The sequence below is a fragment of the Lissotriton helveticus genome, chromosome 2_1 (genome assembly GCF_964261635.1).
Source record: "Lissotriton helveticus chromosome 2_1, aLisHel1.1, whole genome shotgun sequence".
Taxonomy (NCBI): domain Eukaryota; kingdom Metazoa; phylum Chordata; class Amphibia; order Caudata; family Salamandridae; genus Lissotriton; species Lissotriton helveticus.
In genome coordinates, this window is record NC_136059.1 from 143,507,409 (window position 1) to 143,524,299 (window position 16,891).

The 16,891-nt window shown below is 45.8% G+C and overlaps 1 protein-coding gene across 1 annotated transcript in view; it reads right to left on the reverse strand.

Annotated features, from left to right (window-relative positions):
* LOC144817804 (uncharacterized) overlaps positions 1-14,530 on the reverse strand; it is a 280,920-nt gene extending 266,390 nt beyond the window's left edge. The window contains exon 1 of the mRNA XM_078674632.1: positions 14,436-14,530. The gene's annotated coding sequence lies outside the window, so the exon portion shown is untranslated. The remainder of the gene's footprint in view (positions 1-14,435) is intronic.
* Between the last annotated feature and the right edge of the window lie 2,361 nt (positions 14,531-16,891).

The following is a 16,891-nucleotide window of genomic DNA, read 5'->3' on the forward strand; positions in this document are numbered from 1 at the left end:
TCCCTCTCACTACTGCTGATGATTTTCTTAACTCCACCATTTGGCATAATAAGAATTTGTTAATTAATAATAAACCTTTCTATTGGAAGTCTTGGAGACAAAAGGGATTAATCTGGGTATCTCAACAACTCTCACATTTTACTTTTATACCTTTCTCAATATTCCGCCAATCTTTCAACTTACCTATGTATTTTGCTCCTAAATACCTTTCACTCAAAGAGGCGGTAATGACGACTTATACTCGCCTTCTACCTTCACATACTCCCCCCACGTATCTAAATCCCACATCACAGCTCCACTCTTTTTTACATGCCACATCCAAAGCTTCCATTATTTACAAATACCTCCACAATAAGGACTTTATTAGGCCACAGTCTAAGGTAGAAGAGCAATGGGAATGTGACTTTGCCAAATCTTGGCCAATATCTTGTGAAATAAAATATGGAGCAAGATTCGCAAATCAGCCAGAGCAGCGACTATAACGTAATCCTTGTTTTTCATTTGTAATAGACTTCTTTACACACCACACGACCTCAGTAGGATATTTCCCACAACTCCAGATCTTTGCTGGACTTGCTCTTCCTCACATGCCACTCTATTTCACATGTTATTTTCCTGCAGTGTTGTGCATGACTTTTGGACACAAGTTTGGTCTCAAATAAATGCTAATTTTCACACGCAAATTCCTTTTTCTTTCATACATATTTTCTTGGGCAGCCTCTCTTCCTGCTGGGAGAGCACCACACTCAATGTGCAAATTATTGATTTATTGTTAGCCTTGCATTTCAACAGATTACAGCTAATTGGATTTTTTTCCGAATATTTCTTTTAGAGCATGGTGGTACAATGTTTGTCACAATCATAGGCTAGATACTGTTTTTGTATTTCCTATTCATATGGCGACAAAATGTATAGATTTATGGCTTCCTATTATGTTGTACCTTGATGCATGTGCTAAACGTTCATTTCGCCAATGACCTGTCCAACAAGAGGTCTTAAACCCCCTGTAGTTGCCTTGATGTTCCTTATTTCTCCACTTTTTTATTGTGTTTTCATTACTATTACATTGTCTCACTTTCATGATATTTTATCCCATTTGTTTTGTCTTAAAACCCGTTTGATTCATTATCATTGAATTATTGCTATTTTTGATTACTATTCCTTCTTCTCTGTATTGCTTTTGTATTTTGTAGGGAGAGGTGTGGCGCCGCGGCCAGGGCGACTGACGCTGGAATCTGGGGACCACGGTTCGATCCCCGGCTCCGGCGGCAGGGTAGCCCAGCACCATGTGACTCTGGGCAATAGCTTGCTTAATCTTCCCGACGGCCCCCAGCGCCTAGAGACCCTTACGGGTGATTGTGCGCTTTACAAATGTGGACTTTTTTTTTTCTTTTTTTTGTATTGACACCTTTCATTTTGATCAATAAACTTCTTTTTGAACTTACGAAAAGAAAACCACTTGTGCTAAACATATTATGAAAAGAACCACACCATGGTGTTATAAAAATCGATCTAGGAGATTTGCATATACAAATATAGTATGAGATGTATATGGTGTATTGAACAACAGTGTAGGAGAAATGGAAATGAATCATATCCATAAGAGGTAATAACTGCTGTAAAAGAGTAATACAATTACATTAATATATAGCATGCATATATACTCATCTAGCTGGATGAACCAACAGTGGAAGGTTTAGCATCAGATACTTTATCAAAAGATGTGGATGACTTCAGAGGTGATCTCGTTTTGTCTCTAGTATTTTACTGTGTGAGTACTTTTACACAGCGGACCACTTTAACTCTGTCAGACTGTTTCTTAAAGGTATGGGCGTGTAATCTACCATTGAGGATCATTCTGTAATTTAAGATGACTGTTCATAGTTGTTTCAGTCAGGGGTGGTGGTGTTACGTTATGTGTTGGTCCTCCAAACTGTCCAGGAAGTGCACCAGATCCTCAGGCTCTGTGTAATCCCTTAATTTCCCATTGTAGCAGGTTCTAAAAGACCATATTTGATATCCCATTTCCGAAGTCTTGGCCTAAGTGGCAGGAACGCTTTTCATTTGGCATTGGTTTCAGTAGGGAGGTCTGCAGCAATAAATACTTTATGGCTTTCCAAGGCATAAGTGCCAGTTTTATGAGCAGCTGTTAGAATTGACAGACCTGTTCATGACACAGGAGACATGCAATAATTTGTCTAGGTATAGATTCAAGGGTTGAAGTTAAAGTTCTTGACCGCATCCTGTGAGCTCTCTGCAACTCAAGGGGCTGCTCATAAGATATGTTCAGTAGCCACAGTGGTAAAGTTAGTAGCAAGCTCTTCACATCATTATTCATTTCAATTTTTTCTGGAATTCCATAAAAGCGAACGCTATTTCTTCAGGCCTTGTCTTCCAAATGTATTACTTTTTGTTTTAAATGCATGATATCTGGGCCCCAATACTATGCATGATCTAATCTTTCTTCCAAAATGGTGGTTCGTTTATCTAGAATTTCCACTTTGGTATGAAAAGAGTTTAGGTCCATCCTTATTGACTTCATTTCTGTCGTGAGATCTGAGATTTTGACCTCCATGGATCCCAATAGTTGTTCCAAAGCAGAGATCTCTTTTAAAATAAGGTCCATAGAAGCAGTATCTTGTGGGACAGTAGTAGAAGTGCCCAAAGGTAGAGTGTTCCATATTACTTGTGTAAACAAAGGTTTTCTGTTAGGTTTTCCAATGGCCATACTGTTAATCTTCAATGTTAGTGAAGACAAGAATTAAGTACTGCCTAGTAACCAAATATGATATCCAGTCGCCTCACAGAGCAGTTAGGTAGTAATATAATCACAAATACATATTTGAATATGGACAGATTTTTGGGATTCTCAAAAATTATGGCTGTATGTTTTCAAACAAGGGGTGCTGAAAAACAGTCTATCAGAAATGTCACACAATTTTATCTAAGCTGCACCCTTTGCTGGTAGGAATTCCCTTGTCTACTTAAATGTGTAGCAGAGACTAAGCTGTCAAATGAAGAGAAAATCCTCAGGTTTGAAAGTTCTCATATGCTTCCCCTGTGCCCTGTGAGAAGTTCCACTTAACTCTTCAGAATCAGGTTGTGTTTCCTGAGAGAATGAGTCATTTTTTCACAGACTTCTGTGGTTCTTAAAAATTATGGCTGTATGTTTTTAAACCAGGGGTTGCTGAAAAACAGTCACCCAGCAATCAAAAATGTTGCACACCTCTCCCCTGCTGTATTTCCTGAGAGAATGACTCAGTTTTTTCAAAGACTTCTGGGATTACAAAAATTATGGCTGCATGTTTTCAAACAGGGGTTACTGGAAAAACAGAGGTCCTCATTTATAATAAGTGTTGCATCGCTGCGTGAAAGCAGAGATGCAACACTTCTCAGTACGCCCTCCTTGCGACATGATAGATGCATCATATTTACAATATGTCGGAAGGAATTACAGATACGTCAGTAGTACTGACGTACCTGTGGGCGAAAAAGTGGCGCATTACTGGGGTGTGTCTGAAAACAGACGCAACTCCTGCAATATGTCCTTTCACATGGGGCCAAGCCCCATGTGAAAGGGCCTGCATCACCCTGATGCCTGCCATGAGGCAGGTGTAAGGTTTTGACGCATTGGCGTCCTAGAAGTGGTGCAGTGAAATCTTATAAATTTCACTACGCCACTCCTACCACCCTTTCTGGTGGGGGAACACCCACCCTACGTACATTATACCTGACACAGGTAGAATGTAGCGTAGATGTTTACAAAGTGACGCATCTGCCTAGATGCGTCACTTCGTAAATATGGCGCAACATGGCGCATATTTTACACCACCGCAAATAGTGATGCAACAGCGGTGCAAAAGTGATGCAAGCGCTCATAAATAAGCCCCAGAGTATCAGAAATGACAGACAGGTTTTTCCCTGCGTAGCCAAATTCCCTCTACACTCTCAGCTGATAGGAATTCCCATGTTATACAGCAGCGTCTAAGCTGTCAAATGGAGAGACATAAATACCTCAGAGTTGCAAGTTTTCATATGCTCCTCCAGCGTGGTGTAAGAAGTACAACAGCAATTCAAAAACATGCAGCATCGCAGTTTTTCACAGACTCTCTCAGCTACAGAAATGGTGCTCTAATTTTCCATCCACACCCTCTGCTGACAGGAAAACTCCTGCCCTTCCCCTCTGCCAGTGTGAAGAGTTCAACCAGAGTTCAAGAGTAATTACATTCCCAGGAAGCATCCGCAGTAGTCACTTATCTCTTGAGCAGCTGACTGTTTTCTGACAGAATGAGTTGTGAGGCTCAGCCTTTAACTGTGATTTCTCATGTCAAAAATAATCTCAAAGTTATGTTGCTGTTGTCTCATTCCTGTTGCTTTCATTCTTGCTCCAAGGACACCTGTTGACAGCTGTGTGGAAGAATTCTCCCCCCTGTCCCCTCATCTTTCAAAAGTTTGTGTTCTTTTGTGGGATTTAATTGTACCATTAAGTTGTTTTTTATGTAGTCTGCATTGGTGTATTGCAGTGTTGGTTTGTTATAGTTTTGTGTGTGTGTGTGTGCTGCATTGTTCGTAGATTGTGTTTTGTTGTATTGCGGTGTTCTGCTGGTATTTTATCGTGCTCTGTTTTATTTTTATTTTGTTGTGTTATTCTGTAGTGGTTTGTGTGGCATGTTCTCTGCTGTTATGTTGTTTAGTCATGTTGTGGTATTATTTTTCATAGATTGTTATTTTGCCCTGTTGTTTCTTTTCTCAACTGAAATGCTTGGTAGATTTGCATGTTGCCAGCAATAGCTGAGAAGTGGGGGTGGGCTGCACCAAGGAGGACCATTTGGATATTGATATAAATGTTTAATAGATACAAAGGAAGGGGGAACCTGTTGGTACACTGCAGGAGACCAGGGTCCGTGAGCAGGGTAGATATTTTAGTCGTTCTGTTTTGCTGAAAACACATATGCTCTATGGAAGCCTTAAATGAGGGTCGCATTATAGTAGGATTTTGTAATCCACTGAGTCAAAGGCAGGAAATATGGCCAAGAAAGCAAGCATTTTAGGATAAAAAGACCCTTGTGAGATTGGAATTGCATTCCTCATTTCTTCATTAATGCCAGCCCGGTGTGCTTTCCTGTACACACATAGGGGGTCATTAGGATGGCGGGCGGACTTAGTCCGCCCGCCATTCTATCGGTCTTAGGGACCGCCCGCCATAAGGGCGGGGGTCCCGGGGGGGATTAGGATGCATCCGCCACAGTGGCGGGCGCATCATGCATGTTTAGCATTGTGGCGGGCGGTGCTCTCAGCACCGCCCGCCACAATGGTAAACATGCAAAATTGCATTTGCATTTGCAAAGCGGCAGGCACCGTGCGGTGCCTGCCACTATGTAAATGCAAATGCTGGGGGGTACCACAGGTACCCCCCGTGTGCACCCCCACCTGTCCTTCACTTCGGGGGCCCGCAGGGGGCCCCCGAAGTGAAGACCGCATGCCGCCACGGAAAGGCATCTGTTTTTGGCCATCCTAATATGGCTGGCGGTGTCTAATAGACACCACCACCATGTTAGGCCTTTTCCGCCCCGGCCGCAAGGCTGCGGCCCCCTCCGCCATCCTAATATGGCGGGGGGACTTCAGGGCAAGGATGGCGGGCAGATTGCCCCCGCCAGGCCGGTGGTGGATACCGCCAGCCTGGCGGGGGCAATGCGCCCGCCATCCTAATGGAGCCCATAGTATTAATAGCCCCCTGCTGTAGTTGTGTCTGTTTTCGTGTTTGTCTTTTCATTCCCTTTTTTTGTGTAGTCCTATGCAGTACTATGTAGTCCTATGTAGTGTCATGCTGTTGTGTTTTGTTGTTATTTTTGTTTTGTTGATGTTGGGAGGTTTTAGCATAAGAGTCATACAACCAGTACACTGAGTATGGCCTCAAACGTGATGTCACTGTTTAAATGAAAACATTATAAGCTATCATGTCGCTATGGAGATCAGCTATCACAGTGAATGCCTCAGGGAGGCTAAACAGTGCTGAAGTTCATTGGAAGAGATATAAACTATGGACTCTTTGTGCATCAAGCAGTGCCCAGAGCCAGTGGGGCATAATCTTTGGCTTTGCAAAGCTGTCTTTGAAAACAGACCCTGACCTCCAGACAGGTCTTGCATTCAGTGCATCTATCCAGAGTGCATGCTCGGCTTAAAGGTTGGCCATTTCAAGATAGCTCTTGAAGAAGGACACATGTTTAGGGATAGATTACATCTGCATGAGTCAATATTTAGATATGTCACGGAGCAACCTTGGGAATAAAAAGCAATAGAAAATTCCTCTTCTCACCAGGGAAAATGTATAAAAAGTGAATGCTCCTCTGTGCCGGTTCCACTGCCATTCACATCGCGTTTCTTATATATTGTGCCCCAATCCTGTTTCGCATTTGGCTTGCTGCCATTTTGTTTTTGTTGTTGTTGTTGTGCCTCCCTGCCCGTCTCTCCACCCCGCTCCCGCCTCCCAGCTGCTCCTCCCTCCCACTGATAGTCAGGCTCCGCTCTCCCGCTGTAATGCTGTGACCGTCCTGTTTTCTTCAGAAGCGGTCGCTCCTCACGCTGCTCCCTGCCCTGCTGGCCGAATTGGTATCGTAGCGCCTACTGCCAGACTTCTGACTGCTTGCTCGCCTTGCCCCACACCTTCTATTCCCTGATCACTAATTGAACACTTTCGTAGCGCTAGATCGCCATATTGCGCTTTAAATATCTGCTCTATTGGGCTGCGCTGCCATGTCTATTTCCTGATTGCTAATTTGCATATTATCGTAGCGCTAGTCTGCCAAAGTGCGCTGCAACGCTCTGCTCGATTGTACTGTGCTGCCTGTATTTTGGTTTTGTGACTGATTGTGCCGGTTCCACTGCCATTCACATCGCGTTTCTTATATATTGTGCCCCAATCCTGTTTCGCATTTGGCTTGCTGCCATTTTGTTTTTGTTGTTGTTGTTGTGTCTCCCTGCCCGGCTCTCCACCCCGCTCCCGCCTCCCAGCTGCTCCTCCCTCGCCCCTCCCCTCCACTATCCGCATATGACAGATGCATTCGCGCGCAGCGTTCTCACGCAGCGGTCGTGCCCCATGCGCGCCGAAGGTGCGCCAAAGGTAAGCCCGTCTACGCCAGTCCACGCCTCGACCGCGCCCAGCTATTCCCACTCCACCCGCATAACATATGACGCCGCAACCCTCTCAGCCCTCAACCCCGGCCGCCTCCCACACTGCTACCAAGCCGCCCCAGGACACACCCATGGAGCCTTCACCTGCCACTCCTGCAAGTTCGACTGCATCAGGACCCACACCAAATCCACAAACTCCAAACAGAGCACCGACACTAACCACCTAAAATGCTTCCTGCTCAACACCCGCTCAGTCCACAGACACTCAATCGAACTCTGGAACCTACTCGACACTACATCGCCGGACGTCGCCTTCCTCACAGAAACATGGATGAACGCCTTATCAGCTCCTGACATCGCCATAGCCATCCCGGACACCTACAAGATCATCCGAAAAGATCGCACCAACCAAACAGGAGGAGGCATCGCCATCGTCCATAAGAACACCATCCGCATCACGACCAGTTCCGATGATAACCTCGCTTCCGCCGAACACCTTCACTTCCAGATTCACACCGATCCCAAAACCACACTCAGAGGCACCCTCATCTACAGACCACCAGGACCCCGCACACAATTCAGCGAAGACATCGCCGAATTCATCTGCCCACATGCCCTCCCCTCCAAGAACTACATTCTACTGGTAGACTTCAACTTCCACCTGGAAAAGAAAAACGACAACAACACCACCACCCTCCTGGATAACCTGGCCAATCTAGGACTCAATCAACTTGTTGACACCCCCACCCACTACGTCAGACACACGCTCGACCCAATCTTCACCTCCAGCAAGCACGTCTCCTTCGATCACACCACAGCTCTCCATTGGACGGACCACAGCTGTATTCACTTCAACTACAAAAAGACTACGAGCCACAACCCCCCACAACCTATTCCTCGAAGAAATTGGAACAAAATCACCACCGAACAACTCTTCACATCGCTTCACCAAAACCCCCCCACCAAATCATCGGACCCAAACCAAGCAGCCATTTACCTCACCCAATGGATCACCCATAGCGCCGACGAACTTGCACCTTTGAAAAACCATCGAATCAAGCAAGGTAGCAAAAAAGCCCCCTGGTTCAACGACGACCTTAAGAAATCCAAGAAGTTCTGTCGTACTTTCGAGAAAACCTGGAGAAAAAACCCAACCACTGAGAACCTAGCCACCTTCAAGAACGCCACCCGCAAACACCACCAACTTATCCGATCCACCAAGAAATCAGCATTCAAGGATCGACTTGACAACAATGCCCAAAACAGCAAGGAACTATTCAACATCGTCAAAGAATTTACTAACCCCACCTCCGGCACCAACGACATTTCTCCCTCCCAAGACCTCTGCGATTCTCTATCCTAATTCTTCCACAACAAAATCGCCGAAATTCATAACAGCTTTGAAAACCAGTCCGAAGATATGTGCACTCCACCCATTTCCGAACCAACACCGCCCTCTAACAACCTTTGCACCTGGAACCCCATCACCACCGAAGACACCATCCACCTGATGAACTCCATCCACTCAGGATCGCCCACCGACCCATGTCCACACCACATTTACAACAAAGCAAGCGCCATCATCGCACCCCATCTCCGCGATGTCATCAATTGCTCCTTCAACTCCGCAACCTTCCCGGAAATCTGGAAACATGCCGAACTCAGCGCCCTTCTAAAGAAACCCACAGCAGACCCCACCGAACTTAAAAATTACCGCCCCATCTCTCTCCTCCCATTCCCCGCCAAAGTCATTGAGAAAGCCGTCAACAGTCAGCTCGCCGCCTTCCTCGAATACAACAAATCCCTCGACCCCTCACAATCCGGCTTCCGAGCCAAACACAGCACCGAAACCGCCCTCATCGCAGCAACAGACGACATCCGAACACTACTGGACAACGGAGAAACAGTTGCCCTCATCTTACTCGACCTCTCCGCAGCCTTCGACACAGTCTCTCATAGCACCCTCATACAACGACTCAGCAACGTCGGAATACAAGGAAAAGCATTGGAATGGATCATATCGTTACTGGCCGGAAGGACCCAGAGAGTCCGCCTCCCCCCCTTCAAATCAAAGGCCACCAAAGTCATCTGCGGCCTACCACAAGGATCATCACTCAGTCCCACCCTCTACAACGTATACATGAGTCCCCTCGCATCCATCGCACGCCAACACAACCTCAACATCATCTCCTACGCAGACGACACCCAGCTGATCCTCTCCCTCACCAAAGACCCAAACACCGCCAAAACCAACTTACACGAAGGAATGAAAGAAGTAGCCGATTGGATGAAGAATAGTCGTTTAAAACTCAACTCGGACAAAACGAAGTCCTCATCTTAGGGTCATCCCCCTCTGCCTGGGACAACTCATGGTGGCCACCGGCCCTGGGAACCGCACCCACACCTATGGACCACGCACGTAATCTGGGCTTCATCCTGGACTCCTCCCTCTCAATGACCAGACAAGTCAACGCCGTCTCATCATCTTGCTTCAACATCCTACGCATGCTTAAAAAAATCTTCAGATGGATCCCCACCGAAACAAGAAAGACGGTCACCCACGCACTGGTCACAAGCCGATTGGACTACGGAAACACCCTTTACGCAGGAACCACAGTCAAACTACAGAAAAAACTCCAACGCATCCAAAACGCCTCAGCCAGACTCATACTGGACATCCCTCGGCAAGCTCACATTTCCGACCACCTGAAAGATCTCCATTGGCTCCCTGTCAACAAGAGAATAACATTCCGTCTCCTCACCCACGAACACAAAGCCCTCTACGACCTAGGCCCCGAATGCCTCAACACACGACTTTCCTTCTACACCCCTGCCCGCCAGCTACGATCATCCAATCAAGCCCTCGCCGCAATACCGAGAATTCACAGATCCACCATGGGAGGAAGATACTTCTCTTACTTGGCGGCCAAGACCTGGAACTCTCTCCCCACCCACCTCTGCCTTACTCAGAACCACCTCTCCTTCAGAAAGCAACTCAAAACCTGGATATTTGATAAGTAAAGCACCTCCCTCCCTCAAGCGCCTTGAGACCCTCTGGGTGAGTAGTGCGCTATACAAATTTTGGAACTTTGGAACTTTGGAACTTTGGAACTTTGGAATGCATAACCTATAACATTCATTGGTACCAAATCAGAATGGTGTATATAGATGTCTGTCCTATCCTTCTTCTCTGCTTATTCCTATCTTTTCTTTTTCCTTTCCTATCTCAAATCTACCTCTCTACGAATATAACCAGCAAAGGGGGACCCATGCAAAATGTACTGTTTTAAACCCTGCCATTACCTGCTGCGGAAAGCAGCAAAAACCTGGACAAACAGGAATTGTTGTGGTGTTCAGGGTCAAAGGAAAGCATACAGACGAGTGATGGAAGAGGTCACTGGTTTCTGGATAGTTACTCCATTGTGATTGTAACTATTATTGTATTTATAGAGCTCCGGACGAGGCATTAAAGCGCTTTTCAGTGAGTAGCACGCAATTCCAGGACCCAAAAAGGATTAGTGGTGGAATCATATAGGGAAATATGAGTTACTTTGAGCAGTGGACATGTGAGTTTGTTAGTTGGATTGAAAAGGATAATGGAGGAATGGAAGTGGGAAGAGTCTAGAGAGTGTTTATTGGGAGATCATAGATTGGGATCGGTAAAAGAGAGATGGAGGAGAGAAGAATCTCTACAAACTGATTAGGGAGATCCTAGTCGTAAAATGAGCTTTGGTATGAGTCAAAGGAGGGATATATAAGGGAAGAATTTAGAGAGATTTTTGGGAGTTCATTGTAATAAAATGAGGTTTGGGTTGAGCCAAAGAGGGATGGAGGAGGGAAGTCTAGAAAGGGTTATTTTGGAGATCATAGTAGCAGAATGAGGTTTGGGTGATTCAGAGAGTGGAGGTAGAGGATATATTGGGAGAGGTATAGGGTGAGACATACAGTAGTGCATTGGAGAGAGTCAGAGTTTTTTTTTCTTTAGATCATATTGCAGTACGCATGTTTTTTGTTTTCTGCTGCAGTCAAAAACCATCCTCCAGTCCATCAGTTGGGGTTATTAACCATATCTAAGCAAAATTGCCTCCTTATTCAATGCTTGAATAAAAACAATCAACAGTTGAAAGATGTCAACTTCTGCAAAGTGTGAAAGACAGAGTCGCTGCCGTTTTAATACATTTTGATCTGCTTAAGTGAGAGGAATTTTTTCATTAAAATATTTTCAAATTATGCAGCAGGCTGGCTATATGGCAGTGTAGCAAATTTGTGCTTAAGAGGGACTATGTTTTCCAGTGGCTACGCCAAGACCGCCTCCAAGACAGCAGTAGAGCTTGCCCTGAACCAATGGGTGTGTTTGGCGGAAGTAGGGTGGACAGGTTTGCACCCATCCTTTCTCTCATTCATCTCTAAGGAAGAGGAATTAGGGATTAAATTGGATCAATTTTCTCCAGAGTACAGCTTTAATCAGAATTCCTAGTTGCACGCCACAGTACAAGTGTACCAAACCCCCCGTCCACTTCAGCTTTCCAAATGTGTGAACAGTCAGCCTCTGATGTAAACCAACACATTCCCGTAGTGCCTTGCACATGCAAACCTAGAGCTTTGGGCCAGATCTACAACCACTGAATTTGCGACTCGCAAATTTCGTTGCAATTTGGGATTTGCAATTTGCGACTCACAAATTGGGATGTACAACAGTGTCAGAGACACTGTTTGCGATTCTCGATGAGGTTGCAAATTAGATGCCTCATCAATATTCATGAGGCACTCGTAATTTGCGACCCCTTTGGGAATGGCTGGCCCTCCCAGGTATAGTGGCCTGCTGGGCTCAGCAGACCTCCATGTCTGTGAATGCTTTGGAATAAAGCAGTTTTTTTAATGCAGTACGAAAACGGGCTGCATTTAAAAAGTTTTAGTTTCCTTTTTAAGGGCAGGTAGTGGTCCCTGGGACCATTGCCTGCCCTATAGAGATATTTTCCCCTGCATTTGCAAACAATCCCTTCCCTTTTGAGAGTGCATTACCACCCTCTTGAAGAGGGCGGTATATTGCGAGTTTTTTGTGACTGCAATTGCGGTTGCAAAACAGATTGGTCGCCCCAATTAAGACTGCTAGCCGTCCAATCACAGCAGAAGGGGACAAGGGGGTCAAAAGGGGACCAGGGTCCCCGTTTTGGACATATGAAGACCCATCGCATCTGAGGCAACCCGGAGAAAGATCCGAAGGGGAAGGTACCATAGGCTGAAGTGCTGCTCACACAGTGTCTTTGGGATGCCACACGACAGGGGCACTGAGGAGCAGGCGAGTGGTCCGCAAGGGTCCAGGGCAAGCGGAACGGCACTTGCACCCCGGGCCAGACCTAACGGACGCCAACAATGTCAGTAGCACGGGAAGCCTTGATCCGCAAACACTGAGACATTAGCAAAAAAGGGCCCCTGGAACGGGGTAGTGCTGTCATACAAGGACAACGCCAAGCAAGGGGTGGACAATGTCTCATGTAAAGTAACGTGGATGATGGTGACGGTTCAACCAGTCAGTTGCAAGATGTATAATCCATGTTCTAAGCAAACTGCGGCCTTTCTATGCACCATAACAGGTTGTACCTGGAATGAGTTATGGGGGAAAGGGAGGCAGAAGGACAGGGCACCAAAAAGAAGGAGCGAGCTCGCCGCCTGGGAGGGGTTCCAAAAAGGTTGGTAATTAATCAAATGCATGTATGCACAATCTAGGGAATCAACCCTGAGACCATTCATGACTGGAAAGTGAGTTTTGTGGATTAGTGGCAGCGAAAAGATGGCTAGCAGTACGAAAAGAATGAGCGTGGAATTGGCTTTTTGGTACTAAACGCAATCTCTTGTTACCCAAGACGGTGGGGTTCCCCTCAAAGTTATTATCAAGACCTCGTTTTAAGAGACAGAAGCCACTGCCCAGCACAAACTCCCCACTATCCAACGCCCCGCATGCTTATAAGTAATCCCGCATTGCTGTAAGGTATGTAGTGCTAAACCAATTCATAACATGTAACAAGGAGTCAATGTGCATTGTGCGTCACCTGCAGAGAGGTAATCACAGCGTTTTAAATGAAATAAACATATGGATACACATTCCTCTCTAGTAACCCTAACAGGAACCAACGGGCAGGTGAAAATGAACTCCACAGCATTCTCCAACACGTGTGGCGCCCAATTCACTCATCACAGAATGCGGAGAAAGCATGGACGAACAAACACTTTTGTCAGTGCAGCGTAGGAGAGATTGGAAGAGATTTGCACAGCTATCAATCTACAGAGAAACGAGGTAAAGGGAGATTGAGGAACTCGGGGTACCTGCAGTTTCTCGAGACTGGCACGGAGTAAGGGGTGCAATGCCCATTCACTGTGGAGTGAACGTTCAGAGTGTTAGTGACAAGAACAGACACATCTGCAGGTGCAAGAGACCCAGAAATGCTGATATTTCAGTACTCAGTCAAAGTTGTTCCTAACAGGACAAAGTGTGTGTTGATTCTGCGCAAAATCACGATTCCCCCAGTCCTCGTTTCGCAAGCTCATGTAAACATGCATGCCGGAAGAGCTTCACTCAGTGGAATGACATCACAGTATCCATCAGGACTGACTTCCTTCCAAGTTTAGGAAAGCGCAGAATTCGCACCTCGTGAAAGAGCACCACTTCCTGATGCAGTAACAGTCTGGCTACATTCCTGTTTTAACAAATCACACAACACACATATTCACTCGTTCACTCACTGCCTCTCTCATTTTCTCGATGGAGGTTCTCAACATAAGTGGAGACGCCACATTACTTCAAGAACAGGTGGAGTGGTCGAAAACGTCCTGTTTTGTAGCGTCGAATCAACATGGAAAACATATTGCTCTTGATTAAGAAACAAGAAAAAAAGTGCCTCTATCTCGCTGGACAAGGGAGAAGAGATTACGGGCGAAAATGTGTTATTTTCATTGTCACGTCTAAATGTAGTTTGTAGTTAGAAAGGACTAAATCGACGGTGAGCATAGGCGTGCGACTCATCAAAGTACAAAGATTTAGAGCTTTGGCACCTGGCTCGCCCAGCAACTGCACAGCTAAAACGCTTTCTCTATTTTGAAACAAAACAAGTTATAATGCACAATCGGAAGCCTACAAGTCAGCGCTGCTTTCAAGTGTTAACCAGAAATCACGAAGTGTGCGTCGTCTGTCACTGCTTTCCCTTCTTACGTCACTCAGGACCAGTCCAGTGCCTCAGGGACCTGTCTGGGTTAGTACCTGCAGCAGGGGAGCTGGTCTGGATTCCCGCCCGTTGCTTGTCTCTTACCTGGTGCGTAGGCAGGTCACTACAGGTACAGGTGCTTCAGTCTGTGCTCGAAGAATCCCTCTGCACAGTTCATGCCTCCTTGTGCAGACTCTCTTCTTTTAAAGAGCCTGGAATGCAACCGTGGGAGGAGGCAGAAGGAGGGATGTCCCACTGCACATCGACCCCTCCCCTGCAACTCTCTCCCATCAAATGCAAAATGTCTTCTCTGCGAAAACAGAAAATGAACACTGAAGCCCTGAGAAATAAATCAACAAGGGCATAACAGAGATGTAAATGAAGAGGTAAACAAGAGAAATACAATGCATTGCTTGTGAGGCCAAAGCATGGCAGCACAGCAGAGAAACAGTTCCCGTCAGCAGAGTGGCAGTCCTTGTACCAGCACAGCAGTCTTTCCTCCTGGAAGAGTTCTTCATAGGTCCAGTAGTGTACTGAGGTGGTAGGGTGAGATGACCAGTACACAGTTGTGCCTTTGAAATGGGGAAGACTTCAAAGAGGATCTTTGAAGACCGCAAAGGTCTCGCCTTCCTAGTCCTGGATGCTGACCCATTACAGCTGTGCACACAACCCTTTGTGTGGGGACAGGAAACAGACTATTGAGGTGTAATTGTCAGCTCCTGTTAGACCTGGCATCGTTTGTCATGTTTCCCCTTTCTTTTTGCTTTCTGGCCTCCATGTTTTGACTCTTTTTTGCTGGTTTAGTGTCTATGCACACTTACTCACTGCTGTTCATTGTTAATGTGAAAGTGCTTCTGCTATAAAATATATTATAGGTTGGTGTTTCCATGTTTGGCGTATTTGATTTACTAGTAAGTTCCTAGAAAAGGGCACAAGGAGTGCCAGGGCCTGTAAATAAAATGCTAATAGTGGGCTTGCAACACTGGTTGTACCACCCACAAGCAGCCCTTCAAAGGTTTCTCACACCTGCCACTGCAGTGTCTGCATGCAGTTTGACTGCCATGTCAACCTGGCAAGTGCACCTTCCCTTTTCTTACATGTAAGGCACACCGCAGGTAAGCTTAAGCTACCCCCAGGGGTAGGGTGCAGTGTAGATGAAAGGTAGGACCTGTACTGGTGTATGTGACATGTCCTGATAATGAAATACAGTGTATTTCGCTTTTCACTATTGAAAGGCTATCTGACCCATAGAATAGAATGGGAGATGCTTTGTAACATTTTAAGTATGACTTCCCACTGGGAGAAGAAAGAGAAATGCAGTTTAGTATACCTAAACTCAGAATGTAAAAAGGCATCTTTTAGTAAAGATGATTTTTATGTTGTGTGTTTGAAAATACAATTTTTAGAAAGTGGGTATTTTCTTGATTGGTCATCTTGTGTGCCTCTGCTGGTTTGTGGATTGACTTCCTGGCTTTGGAATGACAGGGCCTGGGGATGTGCATTCTCTTTAAACAGCCATTGACGGGGTTGAGGTGTCAGAGCTGGTCTGAATAGACCTGGGCTGCATTTACAGTAGCGGGAGGAGATGTACTTGCACCTGAATAGGCCTAGTCTGCCTTGTACAATGCTATATCCAACTCCTTCTGGGAATCTGGGCCAGAAAAGACAGAACTGGCTTGGACTGAGCATAGACACTCTCTGCCACAAGGGAACAAAAGAAAATTTGGAATAAATATTGTGGTCCGGACTCCAGAACATTAGAACTCTTGTGAACCAAGAAGAATGCCAATAAGAAGAGCTGGAGAAGCTGTGAGGAGGAACTACCGCTTTTCTGAGTGCTTTGTTGTGTTGACCTGGAGGTCTATGACTGAGCCCGGATCGGACCTAGGCTTGATGTTAGACCTGGCACCATTGGCGTGGGTCACCCTTCCATTTTTCGCTTTTGTCTCCTCTGTGTTTGCTGGTGTTAGATGCTCTGGGCGCTATGCCACTGCCATTCAGTGCCACAGCACAAATGCTCCCTATTATAAATTGATTGTATGAATTGGTGCGGGCTGCATGAAATTAGATTTGCTGGCAGTGTGGCTGTATTGATCATCACAGAGATTTGTTGCCAGGGCTCGGCATAACGTTTCAGGAGTGCGGCTCAGATTTGCTGCCAATGTTGGTTATTATGTCTATTGAACATGAGACAGATTTATGGCAGTGCCTCGACATTTATTGCAGTAGATGTTCTTTTTCCAGTGGTGTGCCTGATTACATGTCTGTGGATTATTTAGAGATCACGAGCAGAGTATTGAGTTTTCACTTTGAGTCTCTATAGCTCGGTGTCTCCATAATGTCTTGTTTACACGGGTACCAACTGCATGCATACGTTTTTCTGTCCCTCTAGTTTGCGATGTTTTGGTGCTTGCAAGAAAGCCATATGACAATGGCAGTCCCTTTGCTTTAGTTAATCTGAAAGATAACAATTCATATATGTGTCCATTTATCCACTACAGCACAAAAGTCCAAACGACATGTGGAGCAGAGACACTCAGGGCTTTAAGTGGGATGAAAAA